This window comes from Podarcis melisellensis (assembly GCF_964234715.1).
Source record: "Podarcis melisellensis genome assembly, chromosome: 2".
NCBI lineage: Eukaryota > Metazoa > Chordata > Lepidosauria > Squamata > Lacertidae > Podarcis > Podarcis melisellensis.
The window spans coordinates 107,219,116-107,245,979 of record NC_138529.1 but is presented as its reverse complement, the minus strand read 5'-3'; the positions used below and the strand labels follow the sequence as shown (position 1 = coordinate 107,245,979).

Sequence of the window (26,864 nt, the reverse complement as noted above, 5' to 3'; positions counted from 1 at the left end):
TAGAAGAATTTCCCTGTATACAATGGTAAGTGATAACAGTTGTGCAAACCCTCCAATATTTCTGATATAATTAATTTTAAGGTTAGAAGACTGTTTAATACCACAGATCAAACCGGCTTTAGGGCGACCTTTTGTTGACATTTTAGTAGCGGGTAAATTATAGGTAATAAAATTAGGAATATTTAAAGGTTTAAGAGACCAGGTTTCCTGCAAAAGTATTATATCATAAGATTCAAGAAAATTTATAAAATCAGGATCAGCTAATTTACATGAAAGTCCAGCTACATTCCAGGACATAATAGAAAGAGTTTGGAGAGAACTTTGATTTAAGGGTGCTAGTGAGGTATGCGTGGTGCATTCCGGATGTCACACCAAGTTCCTCTGGTTCTTACTATTATCCCTTTCAGCGGGATCATATAGTTCAGATGCTAATTCAATTATGTTTAAAGATGTATTCAGAATGCTCACATTTGAGGAGGGTGGAATGCTAGGGTTGCAACCTGTCGCACCTATGCTGGGCACTTTATTTGGGGAGCCCAATTCAGTCTCATTTAATTCTCTCATTTTATCCCATGCTAATGTAGTGACTAGGTTTGCCTCTGGGATGGATTGCATGCGAGCTGGGTTATAGGAGGGGCGTTTCAGCTCCAGGATCTGAGAGGATGGATTCATCTCCACAGCAACATCTTGGCCTGGGGTAACGGAGGGTTTCTCGGCCCATAGATCCAGTTCGTGACGATAGAGGCATGAGGCCTGATCTGGGACATACTCAGATATGTTTTGATTATGTAGTCCCAGTTGGTCCTTCGTCAAATTTGTCAAACAAGAGCGAAGGTTATTCAGTCTATAAAGTATTTTGTTCTGAGTTTCTTGGGGGAGAGCGCAGTAGATTAAATTATTTTCAAAACTTTCGAACCCGTTACCTTGGCTCACCTCATATAAAGTCCCGGGTGAGTCTGGTCTTTGAAGATCATTAATAAGTAACTCTGGGTGGTGATTAGGTGAGTCCTCAGTGTCTTTTATATCAATTAGTGTGGTGTTCAGCCTTTTGATGAGGTGTTGCAGTCGAGGTCGCAGGACTGGTGAATAGTGGGATAGGAGAGGCCTCATTTTTAAAGTACCTTGATATTTTTACACCACTTGTCTTTAGGTGTTCTCTGTGTTTATATATCAGTTTTGCCATTCTCCAATCATGGAATGTAACCACCGCCCTGGCAAGCAAGCCATCAAAATATAGATATTCCACTTGGTCCAGCTCCGAGGGATTACTCAAAGTACCTGGCATATATGCCTTAATGAAGTTCAGTAAATGGACTTTGCGATCCCCTTGAGATAAGAATCCTGGAGGCTTAGGATAGCTTGAGAAAACAAGCTTGTTTTGAAGCAACACCAGCTTCCAGTTCTTATTTGTTGGAATGCTCTCCTTTTTTGATTTGGAGTAGTCTATAGTTAAAACGTAGGACCATGGATCTTGGGGCGACAAATCTTGCTTCGAGCTTGGCGGTGGAGCAAGCATTGAAGGTTTTAGACAATCAGCACAGCCGTTTGGGGGCAAATCCTGTTTAACTGACTTCTTGGCTGAAGACTTCACCGGGTTCCCTGTAGTCCCAGAGGCTGTTGTGCTCTCTAGTAGGTTAAAAAGCTTTTTAAAAACCATTTTTTAATAATGCACTGTCTTAAGATTTTTTATGTTTTTACTTTTTTAAACATTTTTTACAACTATGGATCTCCTTTTACAAGCATTAGCTCTGCAGGCTTTCTTACCCTTCCTTAAAGGGCCACTCCTACAGAGGGTGGGGGCGAGGCCATGCTTACTTTCCTATTTTGCAGGCATTCCAACGGGTTTTCTCCAAAGAGTTTTGCAGGAGTCAGCCATGATGGTAAGAATTTTTGTGCAAATGTCCAAGTAGGACTTTATGGATTCAATGTCCTCAGTAAGGAGCACTAGCCATTTGATGATTGAGAGACCCTCTTCATTTGTCTCGTGGGAATGAGGATAAGAGTCTTTCGAAGGTTTAATTTTTCCCGAGGCCAGTTCCGAAATTTGTTTTAACATTAGTTCCTCCATTTTTTGATCTAACGATGGTTCGGGGGGAACTTGGGATTTGGCTTTCAGTTTCGGGGATGCTTCATCGACTGTATTGAGGATATTTTGTGTTGGTTCCAATATATTCAGGCATTTATCACTGCTTTTGGTACACCCCTTTCTTTGCATAGCCAGTCCTTCACTATGGCTGTAAGAGAAATTGGTAGGAGAGAGTAGACTTTCTCTTCCCTTCTCATTCTCGTTCTCATTCATTTCAGTCGTTTCCTCATTTGTTCCACATTTTGCTCTGTTCGTATAGAAGCGAGTGATTTTTGTTTGTTTTTGTTTTCTTTAGAGAGGCTCTTTTAGAGGTAGGTCTTACAGCCTGCAGAGAAAAGTCTGAGGTTTTGCAGCCACTCCTGGTCGTCACCATTGTTTCTTTAAAGTTGTAAATTATTTCTTCATTGTTGTAGATTATTTTGTTGTAATAAACACGCTACAAAGCATTGACTGAGATAAACAGACATGAGGTAGTTATAAAAGAGGAGATAGACAACGTGATGGAGAAGCAGAGGTGAGTTTACTTCTTCAACTGCTACAAAATGAATACCGCAAAGGCTCTAGTACTCCCCCGGTAATAATCAGGAAGTTTAAAAGGATATATATATATATATATATATATATATATATATATATATATATATATATATATATGCAGGTTTTGGTGTCCTCGGGTGTCTTCCCGTGTAAAAGTTGGGGTGTCTATGCGACGTTTCGACGAGGTCTCACTCGTCATCTCGTCGAAACGTCGCATAGACACCCCAACTTTTACACGGGAAGACACCCGAGGACACCAAAACCTGCATTCCTGTACCCGTGAAAATCTACGAAAGCATATATATATATATATATATATATGCAGGTTTTGGTGTCCTCGGGTGTCTTCCCGTGTAAAAGTTGGGGTGTCTAGGCGACGTTTCGACGAGGTCTCACTCGTCATCTTCAGGCTGGTGCTTTCGGCTTCTTGTTACTGGAACAGAGCAGGATCTCAGAGTTTGAGTTCCTATAAATACTGTTGAGGGGGTGTGGTGTATAGCCTCCAATGTTCTGGGCAGAGAGGAAGCTCCCAGGCTAGTGTGCCTTTTCTTCTTTTGTTCCTTAATTACTTGAGGGATATCTTGAGTGATTTCTTGAGTGATATCCTGAATACCACTTAGGTGGGTCATTAGGTGTGGATTAGTTGCTAAAGTCTTTGTGTCTTGACCTCTTGAACTTTGTGAAGAGTTTTTCTGAGAAGATGGCTGTACTGCACTTAGTTGTGCTCTGGCTTGGCTTCGTGTATAGGGGCGAGCTGTGGTTTTGTGGCCTGTGTCAGCCAGATCTGTGTAGGGATTGCAGGGGGGTGCAGCATCCGGAGGTGCCACCATGGTTTGGCTACTGGATGGTGTCTGTAATTTATCTGTGGAGAGGGTCTGGGTTTGGGTCTGGTGTGGTTGATTGGTGATGGCGTTCTGTGTGCCTCTGGATCTGGTGTCAGTTTTTGTGGGGAGGGCTAATTTCCAGATGTCTGGCAAGCGGGATGTGTCGTCACGCTTGTTCATGTTGTGAGGGTGTTTCTCTATCTCGATGGCTTCCATGATTATTCTCTTGTGGTGATGTTCCATGTTAAAGAGCAATTTGGAATCTGCAAAATTAATTTCGTGTCCTGTTTCTTTCATGTGTTGGAAAAGAGAGGAAGTTTTTTCTTCTTTTTTGACGGCATTCTTGTGTTCTGCGATACGTGCATTTATTCGTCTGTTTGTTTGTCCAAATTGCTCTTTAACATGGAACATCACCACAAGAGAATAATCATGGAAGCCATCGAGATAGAGAAACACCCTCACAACATGAACAAGCGTGACGACACATCCCGCTTGCCAGACATCTGGAAATTAGCCCTCCCCACAAAAACTGACACCAGATCCAGAGGCACACAGAACGCCATCACCAATCAACCACACCAGACCCAAACCCAGACCCTCTCCACAGATAAATTACAGACACCATCCAGTAGCCAAACCATGGTGGCACCTCCGGATGCTGCACCCCCCTGCAATCCCTACACAGATCTGGCTGACACAGGCCACAAAACCACAGCTCGCCCCTATACACGAAGCCAAGCCAGAGCACAACTAAGTGCAGTACAGCCATCTTCTCAGAAAAAACTCTTCACAAAGTTCAAGAGGTCAAGACACAAAGACTTTAGCAACTAATCCACACCTAATGACCCACCTAAGTGGTACTCAGGATATCACTCAAGAAATCACTCAAGATATCCCTCAAGTAATTAAGGAACAAAAGAAGAAAAGGCACACTAGCCTGGGAACTTCCTCTCTGCCCAGAACATTGGAGGCTATACACCACACCCCCTCAACAGTATTTATAGGAACTCAAACTCTGAGATCCTGCTCTGTTCCAGTAACAAGAAGCCGAAAGCACCAGCCTGAAGATGACGAGTGAGACCTCGTCGAAACGTCGCCTAGACACCCCAACTTTTACACGGGAAGACACCCGAGGACACCAAAACCTGCATTCCTGTACCCGTGAAAATCTACGAAAGCAAATATATATATATATATATATGCTTTCGTAGATTTTCACGGGTACAGGAATGCAGGTTTTGGTGTCCTCGGGTGTCTTCCCGTGTAAAAGTTGGGGTGTCTAGGCGACGTTTCGACGAGGTCTCACTCGTCATCTTCAGGCTGGTGCTTTCGGCTTCTTGTTACTGGAACAGAGCAGGATCTCAGTGTTTGAGTTCCTATAAATACTGTTGAGGGGGTGTGGTGTATAGCCTCCAATGTTCTGGGCAGAGAGGAAGTTTCCAGGCTAGTGTGCCTTTTCTTCTTTTGTTCCTTAATTACTTGAGGGATATCTTGAGTGATTTCTTGAGTGATATCCTGGGTACCACTTAGGTGGGTCATTAGGTGTGGATTAGTTGCTAAAGTCTTTGTGTCTTGACCTCTTGAACTTTGTGAAGAGTTTTTCTGAGAAGATGGCTGTACTGCACTTAGTTGTGCTCTGGCTTGGCTTCGTGTATAGGGGCGAGCTGTGGTTTTGTGGCCTGTGTCAGCCAGATCTGTGTAGGGATTGCAGGGGGGTGCAGCATCCGGAGGTGCCACCATGGTTTGGCTACTGGATGGTGTCTGTAATTTATCTGTGGAGAAAAAACCAAGGGGTCTATGAAATACCCTGCAAAGTCTGCCCAGCCACGTACATTGGACAAACAAACAGACGAATAAATGCACGTATCGCAGAACACAAGAATGCCGTCAAAAAAGAAGAAAAAACTTCCTCTCTTTTCCAACACATGAAAGAAACAGGACACGAAATTAATTTTGCAGATTCCAAATTGCTCTTTAACATGGAACATCACCACAAGAGAATAATCATGGAAGCCATCGAGATAGAGAAACACCCTCACAACATGAACAAGCGTGACGACACATCCCGCTTGCCAGACATCTGGAAATTAGCCCTCCCCACAAAAACTGACACCAGATCCAGAGGCACACAGAACGCCATCACCAATCAACCACACCAGACCCAAACCCAGACCCTCTCCACAGATAAATTACAGACACCATCCAGTAGCCAAACCATGGTGGCACCTCCGGATGCTGCACCCCCCTGCAATCCCTACACAGATCTGGCTGACACAGGCCACAAAACCACAGCTCGCCCCTATACACGAAGCCAAGCCAGAGCACAACTAAGTGCAGTACAGCCATCTTCTCAGAAAAACTCTTCACAAAGTTCAAGAGGTCAAGACACAAAGACTTTAGCAACTAATCCACACCTAATGACCCACCTAAGTGGTACCCAGGATATCACTCAAGAAATCACTCAAGATATCCCTCAAGTAATTAAGGAACAAAAGAAGAAAAGGCACACTAGCCTGGGAACTTCCTCTCTGCCCAGAACATTGGAGGCTATACACCACACCCCCTCAACAGTATTTATAGGAACTCAAACACTGAGATCCTGCTCTGTTCCAGTAACAAGAAGCCGAAAGCACCAGCCTGAAGATGACGAGTGAGACCTCGTCGAAACGTCGCCTAGACACCCCAACTTTTACACGGGAAGACACCCGAGGACACCAAAACCTGCATATATATATATATATATATTCTTGCAGGGTCTCAGTACCTTAAGACTTTGAGTTAAAAACTTAATTGAACTAAACTAGTATCATTAACTCAGTCGCAGGACTCTCCGCAAGGCAGTTTTGGATAAAGGGAGAGGTTCCAAGGCCTTCTCAGGCCCTTATCAGATAAGCGATTTTTCTCTCCTCCCAAGGATTTCTCTCTAGTCACATTCTTTTCCTTTAGGGAGTTATACTCACTTGGCTGCAGTAAAAGTTCACAGCAGGTTTCCTTCAGCTATTAATCTTCCTTATCTCTTAAAACAATTAGAAGTAGAGAGCGGCGACACACAAATGGGAGTTCCCATAGGGCTTTCTGAGCAGTTTTTCTTAATATGTCTTTGGCTTAACTCAGCCTGGCTGCCAGTGAAGTGTTTCCTAGCAGCTGCAGAGATCCTTTTTGTAAAAGTTAATAAAAAAGCTGATAAAACAAGTAAAAAACTAATACAAACTAATAAAAACCGCACAACTAACGCGGAGCTCAAATCAATGCTTCCTCTAACGACGCCATCTTATGTCGCCTCCTGCCTTTTTGTCTCTGCTCTAAAATTTGGTTTTAATATAAAGTGTGTCAATATATTTGGCTTTGTTTATAAAGCAGAAGTGACCAGCTGCTCCTGGAATAAAAAATGAGCTCTGTATCAACAAAAGTTTTACCTATAATTATTCATAAAGAAAAGTTCTAAGAAACGTGAGATTTTCCACCCTTGAGTTTTTGAACTACAACTCCCATCATTCTTGGCCATATGGGCTGAGACTTATGGGCGTTGTTTCCCAACATCTGAGGTACCCCATTTCCCTAAAGCAGACAGATGCTGATCCACAAGACAAGGGCAGCCCATCATTTTGGCATTGAAGGGCGGAGGTCAAAATTCAACAGATTCATCACACACCTTGAGCATTCCAGATTCACACTCTCCCCGTTTATCTAGCAACAACTTCCAACTTCTTTTCTACATTTAGTATATGTGACCTTCATTACTTTAATACATATATATGTGTATACAAATTTAAATACCAACACCAAAACATCAAACGGATTCCATGCATTTAAAATTGATTTCCGCCTTTATGAGTTTCTTGATGTGAGGTAAAGAGTGAAACTTGAGTGGAACATTGCATACATTGATATGGCTTTTCACCTGGGTGAATTCGCTCATGAATATTAAGGTCTCCACACAGTCTGAAGCTCTTTCAACACTCCATACATTTAAATGGTTTCTGCCCTGTATGAGTTTGTTGATGTATTCTAAGGTTTCTACTTTGACTGAAGCTCTTTCCACATTCAATACATTTAAACGGTTTTCTCCCCTGTGTGAGTTCGTTGATGTATTCTAATGTGTCCACTACTACTAAAGCTCTTTCCACATTCAATGCATTTAAACGGTTTCTCCCCCGTGTGAGTTCGTTGATGTATTCTAATGTGTCCACTACGACTAAAGCTCTTTCCACATTCAATGCATTTAAATGGTTTCTCCCCCGTGTGAGTTCGTTGATGTGTTCTAAGGGCTCCAGTATGTCTGAAGCTCTTTCCACATTCAATACATTTAAATGGTTTCTCCCCTGTGTGAGTTCGTTCATGTATTCTAAGGGGACCACTACTACTAAAGCTCTTTCCACATTCAATGCATTTAAACGGTTTCTCCCCCGTGTGAGTTCGTTGATGTATTTTAATGTGTCCACTACGACTAAAGCTCTTTCCACATTCAATGCATTTAAATGGTTTCTCCCCCGTGTGAGTTTGTTGATGTGTTCTAAGGTTTCTACTTTGACTGAAGCTCATTCCACATTCAATACATTTAAACGGTTTCTCCCCTGTGTGAGTTCGTTTATGTATTCTAAGGGGACCACTACTACTAAAGCTCTTTCCACATTCAATACATTTAAACGGTTTCTCCCCTGTGTGAGTTCGTTTATGTATTCTAAGGGGACCACTACTACTAAAGCTCTTTCCACATTCAATGCATTTAAATGGTTTCTCCCCTGTGTGACTTCGTTGATGTGTTCTAAGGGTTCCACTACAACTGAAGTTCTTTCCACATTCAATGCAATTAAATGGTTTCTCTCCCGTGTGAGTTCGTTGATGTGTTCTAAGGACTCCACTACAACTGAAGTTCTTTCCACATTCAATGCATTTAAATGGTTTCTCCCCCGTGTGAGTTCGTTGATGTGTTCTAAGGGCTCCAGTATGTCTGAAGCTCTTTCCACATTCAATGCAATTAAATGGTTTCTCTCCCGTGTGAGTTCGTTGATGTATTCTAAGGTTTCGACTTTCACTGAAGCTCTTTCCACATTCAATGCATTCAAATGGTTTCTCCCCTGTGTGAGTTTGTTGATGTCTTCTAAGGGCTCCACTAGAACTCAAGCTCTTCCCACATTCAATACATTTAAAGGGTTTCTCCCCTGTGTGAGTTCGTTGATGTAGTCTAAGTTTTCCACTTTCACTGAAGTACTTTCCACACTCCATACATTCAAATGGTTTCTCCCCTGTGTGAGTTCGTTGATGTCTTCTAAGGACTCCACTACAACTCAAGCTCTTTCCACATTCAATACATTTAAAGGGTTTCTCCCCTGTGTGAGTTCGTTGATGTAGTCTAAGTTTTCCACTTTCACTGAAGTACTTTCCACACTCCATACATTCAAATGGTTTCTCCCCTGTGTGAGTTCGTTGATGTGTTCTAAGGGCTCCACTACAACTGAAGTTCTTTCCACATGCAATGCATTTAAATGGTTTCTCCCCCGTGTGAGTTCGTTGATGTGTTCTAAGGGCTCCACTACAACTGAAGCTCTTTCCACACTTCATACATTCAAATGGTTTCTCCCCTGTGTGAGTTCGTTGATGTGTTCTAAGGTTTCCACTACAACTGAAGTTCTTTCCACATGCAATGCATTTAAATGGTTTCTCCCCCGTGTGAGTTCGCTGATGTGTTCTAAGGGCTCCACTACAACTGAAGCTCTTTCCACACTCCATACATTCAAATGGTTTCTCCCCTGTGTGAGTTTGTTGATGTGTTCTAAGGGCTCCACTAGAACTCAAGCTCTTTTCACATTCAATGCATTTAAACGGTTTCTCCCCTTTGTGATTTTGTTGATGTATTCTAAGGTCTCCACTTTCACTGAAGTTCTTCTCACACTCCATGTATTTACATGGATTCTCTCCTGTGTGAGTTTGTTGGTGTATCCTCAGTCTTCCAAAGGGTCTAAAGCACATTCCACATTCCTTGCATTTAAACTGTTTCTTTGTTCTTCCCAATGAATTCACAGATGGCTCCGTAGAATTCTGACCATCGTCTTCCTCACCTGTTTGGGAGTGGGGTGGGGGGGAGAGAGAAAATCCTGTTAGACTTTTAGGAAAGACAATAAATGAACCATCTTCCTCTGTCCATCCTGACTAGGTTTACAGGTTCAGCTTCTTGAGGAGCGCAATAGCCAAGGCAAGTTGTAGCTTCCTGGGAGGAAGGAAGAAGTCAAGGGAGTCACGGAGCCCCTGCAGGGATTCTGCTGCCTCTGTAGAAGCCCCTATTGGGCACCCACTTCCCAAGAGCCTCCACCCATTTTCAAACACCTTTGGCAATTCCTTCCACCTGCCTGTCCCTTCTCCCTTCCTCCCTAAGGCTGGTATGGTATGGGCAGGAATGGCCTTGTGGCAGTTGCCCAAAGGGCCACAATAAATGTGATAATGTGTATCTCTGTAAATCCTCGAGTGTGCTTCTAAAACAGAAGTTATGTTAGTCTGTGCTTTATAACTGGTTATTTTGCAAGTTGCCGCCCCCCAATTGGGGCAGAAATACAGCTAATATGAGAATCACAAAGATACAGCTGAAAGCTGGAACATGAGTCGCCACATGGTGCAAATGGCTCCATGTAACACAGGTTCCCAACATGCACACCAACACAACGTAACAGAATGCTGTGGGAATCAAAACTAAATCAGCAGAAATTGCCAGTGCTTATCGCACATGTGTATTATAAATAAAATGAGGTAATGATGAATATGAGGAACGTGAAACTCTAAAGGGACTTTTTTAAGGAGGGGGGGCCGCAAGAAAAATTTAGATTCTTTTGGCAACAATAAACATTAAAAGAAGGAACTGCTGAGCAAAAACAGAAACAGGAGCATGTGCAGAGGTTCTTGCGGAAAGGGGGCGGGGCCTTCAAAGGTCTCATAATCGACCCAAAACAACACAGAGGCCTACCTGTCAATTGTGGTCCAGCGCTTGGACATCTCTGATGTAAATGATTGCTCGAAATCGAAATGCTTTGTTTGAAATTATATAAATACCACTGCCTGAACCACTGGGCAGGGTTGCAGTTTTGTGGAACGATCCAACTGTAACCTATTGCTTTGCAATAAACAATGGTGGACTCTTCTCTGTTTTATTGGTGTGAACTCAGGAGATAAGACTAGATCCCATGGAACATGAGACTTACTGTATTTTTCTGTCTATAAGACTACCCCTATTTTGGGGGCCTCAAAATTTTGAAAATAGGGGGATTGAGCTTTTGGGGAGGATTATTTGGGGGGAATGCTGAAAATCACTAACCCACCAGAACGCAGCTCACAACCACTCGCATTGCAGCTGCCTGATCGCTGCCATTAGCCCTCCTGCTTGCTGCTGCGACAGCCAATAGACAGCTGCCCTTGTCGCAGCAAGCGGGAGCGTGATTGGCGGCTGCCGGTGGCGATCGGGGAGCTGATAGGTGGTTCCTGCCTGGGAAAGGCGCAGAAAAGGGGAAAATACCTTGATCGGCAGCTCCGCTTTGCAGGTGGCCTCCTCCCCTTCCCCCTTCATTCTGCATGGGTAGAGGAGGCTACGGAATAGCAGGCGGGCGGTGCAACGTTATGCAAGAGGAGCAGTGCAGAAATTTGTAGTCTCCAAGATGTTTCATGGGAAAGGCATAGAGGGGAGAAATATCTTTGATCAGCAGCTTTGTTTTGCAGGCGGACTTCCCCATTAGTTTGCAGAGTTTGCTGAGCAGCACAAAGACGCTGCACGGCAAAAACGAACAGCCTACAGCTTCCCTCCCAGCTTTAGGGTGGGCAGAGTGGGGGGAGGCAAGCAGACTATGGAGGCCCCAGGGCTCGCCACTGCGAGGAGCTGCGACTGCCAGAGCAAGTACTGCATTTATTTATTTATATATTTAATTGCTATATTCCATGTATAAGAGGACCCATGTTTTTTAACTTTAAAAATTGGGTAAAAAAACCTCGTCTTATACACCGAGAAAGACAGTAATTTGCAAAGGACTGCTCTGAATACATGGTTGGACTGCTCTGAATACATGGAGAAGAAGGAAGCCCCCTGCTTGCATCTGGACCCCCTGGGAGAGGCGGTGGATCCACCCACTGCTGCCTCCTCTGTCCTCCTGCCCTGCAAACACCCTCTGCTCAGGAGAGAGGGGCAGAAAGAGCCTTCAAACCCATCTGTTTGCTCCTCCTCCGCTGCCTTTTCTTGCAGCAGCCCAGTGAGAGGGGAAGGAGCCGCAGCGCCTGGTTCACTTCAGATACACACAAGGTTTACTGGCATTGTGAAAGAACAAGACCTCTGCCTTCCATACGGTGGGAGTGGGGTGGCTTAAAAGTGGGGGAGAGACCTCCCCCTCCTGTCCTTTTGGGAAACAGGAGCCTTTGCCACTAGTAAACAACTTAGATGGCAAGTTCACAAGAGAAGCACTTTGGAGCACTGCTTGCTCATACTAGGTGTTCTGTGTGTGCTTCGACCTCGAGGACAACATACATATTTACATGACATGATTTCTTAAAGAGGACATTTCTTTAAAATCGAAGGCCATTTCTACAAGCCCCATCTTAATAATAATAATAATAATAATAATAATAATAATAATAATTTATTATTTGTACCCCAGCCACTCTGGGCGGTTTCCATAAAAACCAGAAATACACTAAAATATCACAGATTAAAAACTTCCCTGAACAGGGCTGCCTTAAGATGTCTTCTGAATGTCAGGTAGTTATTTATCGCTTTGACATCTGATGGGAGGGCATTCCACAAGGCGGGTGCCACTACCAAGAAGGCCCTCTGCCTGGTTCCCTGTAGCTTTGCTTCTCGTAATGAGGGAACCGCCAGAAGGCCCTCGGCGCTGGACCTCAGCGTCCGGGCAGAACGATGGGGGTGGAGACGCTCCTTCAGGTATACTGGGCCGAGGCCGTTTAGGGCTTTAAAGGTCAACACCAGCACTTTGAATTGTGCTCGGATACGTACTGGGAGCCAATGTAGGTCTTTCAAGACCGGTGTTATGTGGTCTCGGCGGCCGCCCCCAGTCACCAGTCTAGCTGCCGCATTCTGGATTAGTTGTAGTTTCCGAGTCACCTTCAAAGGTAGCCCCACGTAGAGCGCATTGCAGTAGTCCAAGCGGGAGATAACTAGAGCATGCACCACTCTGGCGAGACAGTCCGCGGGCAGGTAGGGTCTCAGCCTGCGTACCAGGTGGAGTTGGTAAACAGCTGCCCTGGATACAGAATTGACCTGCGCCTCCATGGACAGCTGTGAGTCCAAAATGACTGCCAGGCTGCGCACCTGGTCCTTCAGGGGCACAGTTACCCTATTCAGGACCAGGGAGTCCTCCACACCAGCCCGCCCCCTGTCCCCCAAAAACAGTACTTCTGTCTTGTCAGGATTCAACCTCAATCCATTAGCCGCCATCCATCCTCCAACCGCCTCCAGGCACACACACAGGACCTTCACCGCCTTCACTGGTTCTGATTTGAAAGAGAGGTAGAGCTGGGTATCATCTGCATATTGATGGACACCCAGTCCAAACCCCCTGATGATCTCTCCCAGCGGCTTCATATAGATGTTAAAAAGCATGGGGGAGAGGACGGAACCCTGAGGTACCCCACAAGTGAGGGCCCAGGGGTCTGAACACTCACCCCCCCACCACTTTCTGAACACGGCCCAGGAGGAAGTAGCGAAACCACTGTATAACAGTGCCCCCAGCTCCTCTAGACGGTCCAGAAGGATGTTATGGTCGATTGTATCAAAGGCCGCTGAGAGATCCAGCAGAACTAGGAAGCAGCTCTCACCTTTGTCCCTAGCTCGCCGGAGATCATCAACCAGCGCGACCAAGGCAGTTTCAGTCCCATGATGAGGCCTGAATCCCGATTGGAAGGGATCCAAATGGTTCAGCAACCACGCGCTCAATCACCTTGCCCAAGAATGGAAGATTTGAGACTGGGCAATAGTTGGCCATAGTGGCCGGGTCTAAAGATGGTTTTTTAAGAAGCGGTTTAATGACCGCCTCTTTCAGCGGATCTGGGGATGTTCCCTCACAGAGGGAAGCATTCACCACCCCGCAGAGCCCATCGCCCAGCCCTTCCCGGCTCGCTTTTATCAGCCAGGATGGGCAAGGATCCAGGAGACAGGTGGTTGGTTTTACGTGTCCAAGCAGCCTGTCCACATCCTCGGGGGTAATGGATTGAAATTGATTCCATGCAACTTGACCAGACAGAGCTCTAGCACTCTCCCGCCCCAGTCCTGCTCCCACGGTGGTGTCTAGCTCCTTCCGAATATGAGTGATTTTATCTGCAAAAAACTTTGCAAAATCGTTGCAGGAGATCTTGGGGTCTTTACAAAGCCCCGGTGGTAAAGGTGGTTCCGTTAAATTACGAACCACCTGAAAAAGTCTCCTGCTACTATTTTCTGCAGATGCAATAGAGGCGGTGAAGAAAGTCTTCTTCGCCGTCACTATCGCCACTTGGTAGGCTCGACGTTGAGCTCTAACCTGTGTCCGGTCAGATTCGGAGTGAGTTTTTTGCCACTGGCGCTCTAGCCGTCTCAGCGATTGTTTCATCGCCCTCAGCTCCAAAGAAAACCACGCAGCTGTCCGGGCTCCATGCAATCGGAGAGGGCGCTTCAGAGCCAGACAGTCGATAGCCCTGGTTAACTCCGCATTCCAGCGGGCCACCAGGGAATCAGCTGAAAGGCCATCAACATGGGATAAAGCATCCCCTACCACTCTCTGGAAACCATTTGGATCCATTAAGTGGCGGGGGCGGGCCATCCGAATTGGTCCCACCTCCCTGCAGAGGGGAAGGGTCGCGGAGAAGTCCAGTTGCACCAGGAAGTGATCTGACCATGGCACTTCTTTTGTTTCACTTTTACTTAGTGTCAGATCACCCACGTCACTAGAGGTGAACACCAGGTCTAAGGCATGTCCATGACTATGAGTTGGGCCAAACTTATTCAGGGACAGCCCCATGGAGGCCATGCTTTCCACAAAGTCCCGAGCAGCCCCTTGTAAGGCCATGTCGGCATGGATGTTAAAATCCCCTAGGACAACCAAACTAGGTGTCTCCAGGAGAAAATCCGCCACGACCTGAAGCAGCTCAGACAGGGAATCCTTGGTGCAGCGGGGAGGTCAGTACACCAAAAGGAATCCTGTACTGCCCCTATTGCCCAACTTCCAGAACATGCACTTAGAAAACTGGATCTTCCCAGTAGGACGCCTGGTGCAAGCAAGTGACTTCCTAAAAATCACTGCTACCCCCCCTCCCCGCCCACATGACCTGGGTTGCTGTGCATAAGAGAAACCTGGTGGGCAAGCAGCGGCAAGGACAGGCTCATCTGCTTCCTCCAACCAGGTCTCTGTCACACATGCCAGGTCAAATCCTCCATCCACAATCAGGTCGTGGATGGCAGTGGTTTTATTTATCATTGACCTGGCATTACACAGCAACACCTTCAGGTCATGTAGGTTTCCCCTGTTGATTCCAGCATCCATCCGGTCAAGGCCAGACCCGGAGGCAGGGATAGTCTTCAAACAACGACTAAACCTGCCTCCTCGGTAATGACATGGTCTGGTCTTAGCGTAACTCCGCCTCCTGCCCATGATCACCGAGATCGGATGTCCCAGTGCTTCCCCCCTGTGGAACTTGTCCCAGCCATCGTGTTGGCTGGGGCCCCACTCCCAGGCAGCCCTGATCTAGCCCCTTCAAAAGAAAACACAAACTATACAGAACCAATAAAACAACAACAAAAAGAAACAGAACAATTACACTAAAATTAATCCCCAACCAAATATCCATCCCACCCACCCCCAACAATGGAAAAAAAGAAATAAAGAAATAAAAATTTAAATTGCCACCAACTGCTTGAGGACATTTTAAAGCACATTAACCACCTGGAACAGGGAAGCAATGGCAGAACACTTCCCACCCTTCCCCAAGAGTTTGTTCCAAAAGTTTGTTCCTGGGCCACGCCCCCTGGGCCAGTTGGAAAAGGCCCTGGAAGGGAGCAGGCCCTGCAGTCCTCACCCAGCCAATGGTCCGAGGCCTCACCGCAGCAGGAGTCCCTTTATAGCCAGGAGAGAGGGCCTGGGCCACGCCCCCTGGGCCAGTTGGAAAAGGCCCTGGAAGGGAGCAGGCCCTGCAGTTCTCACCCAGCCGATGGTCCGAGGCCTCACCGCAGCAGGAGTCCCTTTATAGCCAGGAGAGAGGGCCTGGGCCACGCCCCCTGGACCAGTTGGAAAAGGCCCTGGAAGGGAGCAGGCCCTGCAGTCCTCACCCAGCCGATGGTCCCATTTATCTCCCATTTAACATACTTTCACCCCACACAAGAGTTATGAGGTGATAGTGACAGCTCTTGCCTGTTCTGCCTTCTAAAGGAGAACTTCTCTTCTCCTCTTTGTTGCACACAGAGGCACAACTCATCCGCAGCTGCTGGCCTGCAAATACTGGTGAAGGCGCGCAGCCCACCTGAAGCTACCACACCTGCCACGCGCGCAGGCAAGAGACTAACCGACAGTCCGGGAGCTTTCAAACGCCTCCTGCCGCCCCCCCTTGCGCCCAGCCAACACCCCACATGGCTGCTGTCCAGTGACAGGAGGGGGGAGGGTAAGGCTTAGCAGGCCAGGCTGCCCAGATACCTCCTGGGGGGAGGGAGGGAACGAGCAGAACCCTGCCCAGGGCCCAGGTGGGCGCTGGAGGCTGTGCCTAAAGCACCTGCTTTGCCGAGGAAGGTGGCGCTAGGAAGGAGAAGGGAGGGTTATAAGTTATAATTTTAATTTTCAGTATTATAAGGCGTATGAAATTATAAGTAGAAGAAATGAATATGCTATAACCCAAAAAGGGAAGTTGGGGGAAGTCATGGGGGGGTGGGGAGATTAATTGGAATGTAAAATGTACTGTATTTTTCCGTCTATAGGACGCCTCCATGTATAAGATGCCCCCTATTTGGAGGGACTCCAAATTAAGAAAACACCCCTCAGCACTACCTGTGCATAAGACGAGCCCCAATTTTAAAACTATTTTTTTTTGTAAAAAACAAACAAACTAGTCTTATACACAGAAAAATACGGTAATTCGGTGCTTTGATCATGCTTAAATTTGTTATAAAATCTGAATAATTTTTTTTTTTAAAAAAAAGTTCCAGAGTTTTTGTCAAAGACTAGATGGGAAATTCATTCAAGGGCCACAAATGCAGATCTTGGCAGTTACAATGGAATAATTTCTGCATTGCATTGGCTGCATATTGATACCACAGAGAAGGGTGAAACAAGTAATCAAGCTACAAACATTTTGAATAAAATGGAGGAACTTGGTTCCAGAGATCTTTTTGATCATTTCAAAGAACAGGCAAAGGACAAATTGCCTGAGGTTGATTACAAGAAAAGCAGAAGAAGATCTAGAACAGCCTTTCTCAACCTGTGGGTCCCCAGATGTTGTTGAACTACAACTCCCATCACTCCTACCTAGCAAGGCCAGAGCTCAGGGATGATGGGAGTTGAAGTCCAACAACATCTGAGGACCCACAGGTTGAGAACTGCTGATCTATAAGGAGGCAAATAGGTGAGGATGAAGATGAAGCTTTAGAGAACCTTGAGCCAGGAAACAAGTTCAGAATCAAAGCATTTATGCCTTCGATAGATGCATTAGAATCAAATCTGGCACAAAGGGCATCAGTATACAATGATGCCCTTCATGTATACAATGATGTATACAATGCCCTTCAGTATACAATGATGCCCCTTCATGGATCACTGCCTTGCCGTGGCGAAGGGGCTTGAAGAACTCAGAGAAGCTATGAACTATGCCGAGCAGGGCACCCAAGATGAACAGGTCATAGTGGAGAGTTTTGACCAAACGTGATCCACCTGGAGGAGGAACCGGCAAGCCACTCCAGTATCCCTGCCAAGAAAACTCCATGGACAAAGACAACAGGCATATAAAAGATATGACGCTGGAAGATGAGCCCCTCAGGTCGGAAGGCGTCCAACATGCTACTGGGGAAGAGCAGAGGGCAAGTACAAGTAGATCCAGAGCTGATGAAGCGGCTGGGCCAAAGCCGAAAGGACGCTCAGTTGCGGATATGCCTGGAAGCGAAAGGAAAGTCCAATGCTGTAAAGAAAAATATTGCATAGGAACCTGGAATGTAAGAACCATGAACCTGGGTAAGTTGGAGGTGGTCAAAAATGAGATGGCAAGAATAAATATTGACATCCTGGGCATCAGTGAACTAAAATGGACGGGAATGGGTGAATTCAGTTCGGATGACCATCATATTTACTACTGTGGGCAAGAAACCCGTAAAAGAAATGGAGTGGCCCTCATAGTCAACAAAAGAGTGGCGAAAGCTGTACTGGGATGCAATCTCAAAAATGATAGAATGATCTCGATACGAATCCAAGGCAGACCTTTTAACATCACAGTAATCCAAGTTTATGCACCAACTACTTGTGCTGAAGAAACTGAAATTGACCAATTCTATGAAGACTTACAAGACCTTATAGAAGTGACACCAAAGAAGGATGTTCTTCTCATTATAGGAGATTGGAATGCTAAAGTAGGGAGTCAAGAGATAAAAGGAACAACTGGCAAGTTTGGCCTTGGAGATCAAAACGAAGCAGGGCAAAGGCTAATAGAGTTCTGTCAAGAGAACAAGCTGGTCATCACAAACACGCTTTTCCAACAACACAAGAGACGACTCTACACATGGACATCACCAGATGGGCAGCATCGAAATCAGACTGATTATATTCTCTGCAGCCAAAGATGGAGAAGCTCTATACAGTCAGCAAAAACAAGACCTGGAGCTGACTGTGGCTCAGATCATCAGCTTCTTATAGCAAAATTCAAGCTTAAACTGAAGAAAGTAGGAAAAACCACTGGGCCGGTAAGATACAATCTAAGTCAAATCCCTTATGAATACACAGTGGAAGTGAGGAACAGGTTTAAGGATTTAGATTTGCTGGACAGAGTGCCTGAAGAACTATGGATGGAGGCTCGTAACATTATACAGGAGGCAGCAACGAAAACCATCCCAATGAAAAGGAAATGCAAGAAAGCAAAGTGGCTGTCCAATGAGGCCTTACAAATAGCGGGGGAGAGAAGGCAAGCAAAATGCGAGGGAGATGGTGAAAGATACAGGAAATTGAATGCAGATTTCCAAAGAATAGCAAGGAGAGACAAGAAGACCTTCTTAAACGAGCAATGCAAAGAAATAGAGGAAAGCAATAGAATGGGAAGAACCAGAGATCTGTTCAAGAAAATTGGAGATATGAAAGGAACATTTCGTAGAAAGATTTCCATAATAAAGGACAAAAGTGGAAAGGACCTAACAGAAGCAGAAGACATCAAGAAGAGGTGGCAAGAATACACAGAGGAATTATACCAGAAAGAAATGGATGTCTCGTATACCCCAGGTAGTGTGGTTGCTGACCTTGAGCCAGACATCCTGGAAAGTGAAGTCAAATGGGCCTTAGAAAGCACTGCAAATAACAAGGCCAGTGGAAGTGATGGTATTCCAGCTGAACTATTTAAAATTTCAAAAGATGATGCTGTTAAGGTGCTACACTCAATATGCCAGCAAGTTTGGAAAACTCAGCAGTGGCCAGAAGATTGGAGAAGATCAGTCTACATCCCAATCCCAAAGAAGGGCAGTGCCAAAGAATGCTCCAACTACCGCACAATTGCACTCATTTCACACGCTAGCAAGGTTATGCTTAAAATTCTACAAGGAAGGCTCAAGCAGTATGTGGACCGAGAACTCCCCGAAGTGCAAGCTGGATTTAGAAGAAAAAAGACTTCCGGGTTGACGCGATCGGCTAATGGCGGATTCCCTCCGAGCTCCGGAGGGAATCGGCTCCGCTAAGGACGGGTCTCACCGCGCCAGCGACGCGGGGACCCTCAGAAACCGCAGGCACGGATGCCTGTGGACTTGGTGACTCGGTGGGCACCTTAAGCGTGTTAGACACCCCTCGAGACTTGGAGACTTACAAGAAGGACTACCAACATAACAGGCAAAGAGAGACTCAAAGGGACTTAAAAGCCTCTGATGTGAGAAATCCGGGCTAAGAGTTTTACAAGAGGACAGTGATCTGGGAAGGGACAGATACCAGGGCAGGGAGGAAGGGGGGAAAAATTTCACTTCATCTTATGACTTTTGGATTTTATAATTTTAATCTATATTTTAATATGAAAAAATGGGAATTTATGGTAAAAGAACCTGGATCGATCTTAGAAAATGGATTTAATGTATATAAGAGAAGTAGATTAACAAATTGGACTTAACAAAGGGAATTAACTTTAAGTATAATAAGAATAGGTTTAAGGAGTGAAACAAGAACTTGCTGAATTATACAGGAGAATTGGGAGGCATGGGGGGGTGGGGGGAAGTTAGGGAAAGAGGGTTATGAAAAAATCTATTTGTGTTTTTCTTTTTCTTCTTTTTTTTGTTTTTTCTTTGTTTTGTGTTGTTTTAAAAATGTGAAAACCTAATAAAAAATTTATTAAAAAACAACAACAAGCTGGATTTAGAAGAGGCAGAGGAACCAGAGACCAAATTGCAAACATGCGCTGGATTATGGAGAAAGCTAGAGAGTTCCAGAAAGACATCTACTTCTGCTTCATTGACTATGCAAAAGCCTTTGACTGTGTCGACCACGGCAAACTATGGCAAGTTCTTAAAGAAATGGGAGTGCCAGATCACCTCATATGTCTCCTGAGAAATCTCTATGTGGGACAAGAAGCTACAGTTAGAACTGGATATGGAACAACTGATCGGTTCAAAATTGGGAAAGGAGTACGACAAGGCTGTATTTTGTCTCCCTGCTTATTTAGCTTATATGCAGAATTCATCATGCGAAAGGCTGGGCTGGATGAATCCCTAGCCGGAATTAAGATTGCCGGAAGAAATATCAACAACCTCAGATATGCAGATGACGCAACCTTGATGGCAGAAAGTGAGGAGGAATTAAAGAACCTTTTAATGAGGGTGAAAGAGGAGAGCGCAAAATATGGTCTGAAGCTCAACATCAAAAAAACGAAGATCATGGCCACTGGTCCCATCACCTCCTGGCAAATAGAAGGGGAAGAAATGGAGGTAGTGAGAGATTTTACTTTCTTGGGCTCAATGATCACTGCAGATGGTGACAGCAGCCACGAAATTAAAAGACGCCTGCTTCTTGGGAGAAGGGCAATGACAGGCCTAGACAGCATCTTGAGAAGTAGAGACATCACCTTGCCAACAAAGGTTCGTATAGTTAAAGCTATGGTTTTCCCAGTAGTGATGTATGGAAGTGAGAGCTGGACCATAAAGAAGGCTGATCGCCGAAGAATTGATGCTTTTGAATTATGGTGCTGGAGGAGACTCTTGGGAGTCCCATGGACTGCAAGAAGATCAAACCTCTCCATACTGAAGGAAATCAACCCTGAGTGCTCACTGGAAGGACAGATTGTGAAGCTGAGGCTCCAGTACTTTGGCCACCTCATGAGAAGAGAAGACTCCCTGGAGAAGACCCTGATGTTGGGAAAGATGGAGGGCACAAGGAGAAGGGGACGGCAGAGGACGAGATGGTTGGATAGTGTTTGCGAGGTTACCACCATGAGTTTGACCAAACTGCGGGAGGCAGTGGAGGACAGAGGTGCCTGGCGTTCTCTGGTCCATGGGGTCACGAAGAGTCGGACACGACTAAACGACTAAACAACAACAACATACAATGATGCTGCAAAAAAGACTGGTGACTGGGAGCAGCCGCCAAGATCACAGAACACTGGTCTTGAAAGACCCACGTTGGCTCCCAGTATGTTTCTGAGCAGAATTCAAAATGTTGGCGCTGACCTTAAAAGCCCTAAACGACCTCTGTCTAGTATACCTGAAGGAGCGTCTCCAACCCCATCGTTCAGCCCAGAAACTGAGGTCCAGCGCTGAGGGCCTTCTGGCGAGAAGCAAGGTTACAAGGAACCAGGCCTTTTCACTGGTGGCACCCGCCCTGTGGAACACCCTGCATCTGATGTCAAGGAAATAAACAACTATCTGAGATTTAGAAGACAACTGAAGGCAGCCCTGTTTAGGGAAGTTTTTAATGATTGACGATTTTATGTATTTTTAATTTTTTCTTGGAAGCCGCCCAGAGTGGCTGGGAAAATCCAGCCAGATGGTTGGAATATAATTATAATTAGTAGTAGTAGTAGTAGTAGTAGTATTTCATTCTTAACAAAATTAGATGCTGCAAAAGAAGAGATTCGTGAAGAAGTTAATGCTTTAAGCCAAACATATCCTGAAGATGTTGACATGAACCTTGTTGGAGAACTCAACCATTTTCATCAATACATTAAAAAGTCAAAGCCATGAACATGATAATCTGATAAACATGATAAACATGATAACATCAGGATCTGTACCAAGTAATATTTAATGACCATGTCCTTCATGGATCACTGCCTTGTCATGGCAAAGGGGCTTGAATAACTCAGAGACGCTATGAGCTATGCCGTGCAGGGCCACCCAAGACAGACAAGTCAAAGTGGAGAGTTTTGACTAAACGTGATCCACCTGGAGCAGGAACCAGCAAGCCATGCCAGTATCCCTGCCGAGAAAACTCCATGGTCGTATAAAAGTTATGACACTGGAAGATGAACCACTCAGGGTGGAAGGCATCCAATATGCTACGGAGGAAGAGCGGAGGACAAGTACAAGTAGATTCAGAGCTGATGAAGTAGCTGGGCCAAAGCCGAAACATCGCTCACTTGCGGGTGTGCCTGGAAACGAAAGGAAAGTCCAGTGCTGCAAAGAAAAATATTGCATAGGAACCTGGAATGTAAGATCCATGAACCATGGTAAGCTGGATGTGGTCAAAAATGAGATGGCAAGAATAAATATTGACATCCTGGGCATCAGTGAACTAAAATGGATGGGAATGGAGATCTGCTCAAGAAAATTGGGGATATGAAAGGAACATTTTGTGCAAAAATTACCATGATAAAGGACAAAAGTGGTAAGGACCTAACAGAAGCAGAAGACATCAAGAAGAGGTGGCAAGAATACACAGAGGAATTATGCCAGGAAGATATGGATGGCTTGTACACTCCAGGTAGTGTGGTTGCTGACCTTGAGCCAGACATCCTGGAGATGAAGTCAAGTGGGCCTTAGAAAGCACTGCTAATAACAAGGCCAGTGGAAGTGATGACATTCCAGCGGAACTATTTAAAATCTTAAAAGATGATATTGTTAAGGTGCTACACTCAATATGCCAGCAAGTTTGGAAAACTCAGCAGTGGCCAGAGGATCAGAGAATATCAGTCTAGAATGCAATGCCAAAGAAGGGCAGCGCCAAAGAATGCTCCAACTACTGCACAATTGCGCTCATTTCACACGCTAGCAAGGTTATGTTTAAAACTTTACAAGGCAGGCTTAAGCAGTATGCGGACTAAAAACTCCCAGAAGCACAAGCTGGATTTTGGAGGGGCAGAGGAACCACAGACCAAATTGCAAACATGCGCTGGATTAGGGAGAAAGCTAGAGAGTTCCAGAAAAACATCTACTTCTGCTTCATTGACTACGCAAAAGCCTTTAACTCTGTGGACCACAGCAAACTATGGCAAGTTCTTAAAGAAATGGGAGTGCCTGACCACCTCATTTGTCTCCTGAGAAATCTCTATGTGGGACAAGAAGCAACAGTTAGAACTGGATATGGAACAACTGATTGGCTCAAAATTGGGAAAGGAGTACGACAAGGCTGTATATTGTCTCCTTGTTTATTTAACTTACATGCAGAGGACGAGATGGTTGGACAGTGCTCTCAAAGCTACTAACATGAGTTTGACCAAGTTGCAGGAGGCAGTGGAAAACCGGAGTGCCTGGCATGCTCTGGTCCATGAGGTCACAAAGAGTCAGACACGACTAAGTGACTAAAGAACAACAACAATGTCCAATCAGCATTCTCCAACGTAGAAGCAATTCTGAGAATGTTCCTTTGAATGATGATTGCAAATTGCCATTTGTAAAGATCCATTTCACAGCTGAAGAAGATAAAAAATAAATTCGAAACAACAATGTCTCAAGATAAATTATGTTACTTCAGCCGCATGTACATAGAATGTGACAAACTATGCAGTTCATCATTTGACGATATCATCAGTGACTTTGCTTTGGCAAAGGCAAGAAAGTATTGTAATTTAGATCATGTTTGTGTACTGTTTGTATACACAGTACACAATTGTCAGGGAACTCCCATTGGAGCCAGAGGGAGAGGGAGGAGTCCAGAGGGATTCCGGAGAGCGTCCCGGGAGGGAGAGAAGCAGCCCATCTTATGGGGAAGGAAATCAGCGTAGCACCAGTGGAGAAGGGGGCAGATGGGGGAATCGGCGAGGTGGCTCCATGACTCTTCGCCGGAGACCAGCGGGTAAGCACTGGCCCTCCGCTGCCCACACCCTCCTTGCGCAGAAGGCTTCTGCGCAGGGAGAGTAGGCGGCGACTAGGCGTCAAAGAACTTTTATGCTGGAAGAAGTTCAAGAAACGCCCACTGACGGATTCTGTCAGCGATTGAGACAGCCACGGGTGAATGGCTGTCCGGACAGTGAGAGTTCACCCAGGTAACCCAGCCAGGGTGGTGCCGAGTTACGCACGAGCAACCCCTAGAACCATTACAACAATGAATCACAATAAAATTATACAGTTGAATGGGTATTGGGTAGATGCAGTAATACAATTAGTCCTGTAAAATACTTTTTACGTACAGGTTTGTATAGTATTGCTATTATTTGTAATGCGACATATTACTAGAAATACTGTCTTTTACACTCACTAACAGGGTACAAAGGTCTGCTGTCCCAATGAAGTATGTGGACTATTATGGTAATATTGATACTTATATTAAAAAATGCATTGTATTAACTACAATTGCATTGTACAGGCTATAACAATTAATTTCATATTAATAAAGCTATTTGTTATTAGTAGTTGTCTGCACTGTATATTTACACCTATTATAATTTCAAGTTATAGCAACTTTCTAGGACTAGATAATGATTCTTTGTAAACTGTGTTTCTAAAGGAACTTTTGTTATTGCCATATGCCAATGTGTTTGCATTATTAAGTTTGTTATGAATAACACAATCCTTTTAAGTTAGAGCTTAATAATTATTTCACTATTAATATACTTTGTAATTGTATTTCATTATTTATTTCTCAAGTGTATTTCAGTTCAACAAGTATGTGCAAATTTTTTTAGATACCGATTAGGTTCATAAATTACCATACAGGCTATATTCAACACAAAAAACAGCGACAATTTGTTGTTGACAAAGGACAGCTGGGCATATAAAGGGCCCCATTACCTCCAGTAGCTTAGGGCCTCATCAAACCTCAATCCGGCCCCGCCCCCACTACTTTATGCAAGGAGTTCAAGGAACAAAGAGCTGCTTTGGAGAAGGCCTCGCCCCTTCCTTCTTCCTGCCAGGACCCCCCTGCCTTTGTTTTCCTCCCCATCTTTTCCTCTTTCTCCCTCTGCCATCCAGCAATCCATGTCCCCATCTCCTCTACAAAACGGAAGACTTGGATGTTTGGATGTTTTTGGTGTTTCTTATTTTGTTGGAAGCCGCCCAGAGTGGCTGGGGAAACCCAGAAAATAATAATTGGTATTATTATATTAGTTTTATTATTATTTTATTGCAAGCCTGCCCAGCAATGCCCAAACCTCTCCCCTTTATTTATTATTATTATTACTATGGCGAGGCTGGTCTGCAATGCCCAAGCCTCTCCCCTTTCCCGCCTCCTTCCCTGCAACTCCCTTTGCACCAGATCCGGACAGGAGGAAGATTCTCTCTTTCCACAACGGAACACTCCCCCCCCTTCAAGGCCCCATTAAGAGAAACAGCTCCCTTTCCTTTCCTCCCTTCTCTTCTTCTCCCCGTCCCGGGGCTTCTCATCCTGGACCCCCCACCCCTTGCCAAGCCCCTTCCCTCCTTCCCCGCCGCTGGCTTTGCACTCACCCGAAATCCTGGCGACCCTGGGCAGCGGGGGGGGGGGGAATGGGAGCCCCCGCCTGGGAGGCAGGATATCTCCGGGGGCGGGATAATTGCAGTCGCCAGCCAATGGGGAGAGGAGGGAGGGAACCTGGGCTTTGATTATAGGGAACAGATGCTCGTTGCCTTAAATATTAAAGGGAGAGAGTGGAAGCAGCTAGAGGGGAGGGGCTGCTCCATACTGATTTGGGAAAGGGGCGTGGCTTAAGCGGAACAGCTTACCCGCCCCCTCTGCCGTCGTGCTCTGCCCTGGTCCTGCAAGGAATCCGCTGAGTGCAAAACGCCTTGGGGTGCAGCAAGCTTTGGGAGGGGTGCAATGCAATACCCATAGTTAGGGGTGCAGAGAGAGCAGGCAGTGAAGCAGTGGCTCAAGTGTGGGGGTATTGCAGCTCCTTCATCCTGGTTGCAAAAAAGAGACAGGGGCCTCTCCCTGAAGGTGTTTTCTCTCTCTCTCTCTCTCTCTCTCTCTCTCTCTCTCTCTCTCTCTCACACACACACACACACACACACACACAAACAAACAGAAAAACGTTCCTCTGCATGCACACATAGAAGCGACGGTTGGGGGGGGTTGCAGCTTATTCATCCTCCTTGCAAAGAAGAGACATGGCCTCTCACAGAAGGTACGCTCGCTCTCTCTCTCTCTCTCTCTGTCAACACACACACACACAAACAGAAACACATTCCTCTGGATGCACAGACAGATCACATGAAGAGCCCTGTAGTTTGATCAAGCCCATCTAGTCCCACACCCTGTTAGAATCATAGAACCGTTGAGATGGAAGGGGACCCTGAGAGTCATCTAGTCCAACCCCCTGCAATGCAGGAATCTCAGCACTGTCTCCTCATGGTGGCCAAGCCTGCAAGGAGGATGGGAGCCCAAGAGCATCTCTCCCCTTCCGCGGCTTCTGGGAACTGCTATTCAATTAAGCATAAGAATAATATCCGGAGTTTTGGGCTGGGTTGCCATCAGTATGCTGATGACACCCAACTCTATCTGTTGATGGATGGCCATCCTGACTCGGCCCCAGACACACTGGCGAGATGTCTGGAAGCTGTGGCTGGATGGTTACAGGTCCCAGGCCTCAGAGAGGTTATGCTGGCCTCAGCTAGAGCCAGGGCCTTCTCGGCTGCGGCTCCAATCTGGTGGAACGCTCTGTCACAAGAGACTAGGGCCCTGCGGGACCTGACATCCTTCCGCAGGGCCTGCAAGACAGAGTTGTTCCACCAGGCCTTTGGTCAGGGCGCAGCCTGACTCCCTCCTTTGGCAACCTGCACAGAATCTTGCTTAATCGGTTGCCATTAATTTGATTTTAATTAATTTTTATAATGAAATATTTTTAGAATGTGTGATTATTTGATTGTTTGATTATTTGATTATTGTTAGCCGCCCTGA

The 26,864-nt window shown here is 45.6% G+C and overlaps 2 protein-coding genes across 2 annotated transcripts in view; both read right to left on the bottom strand.

Moving 5' to 3' along the window:
* Positions 1-25,450, bottom strand: part of LOC309364603 (uncharacterized protein) — a 220,111-nt gene extending 194,661 nt beyond the window's left edge. The window contains exon 1 of the mRNA XM_081902255.1: positions 25,436-25,450. The gene's annotated coding sequence lies outside the window, so the exon portion shown is untranslated. The remainder of the gene's footprint in view (positions 1-25,435) is intronic.
* The window catches only part of LOC309364561 (uncharacterized protein), a gene marked incomplete at its 5' end in the record, with an annotated part of 38,032 nt that continues 20,571 nt past the window's right edge, over positions 9,404-26,864 (bottom strand). Inside the window, one exon of the mRNA XM_081902133.1 lies at positions 9,404-9,506. The remainder of the gene's footprint in view (positions 9,507-26,864) is intronic.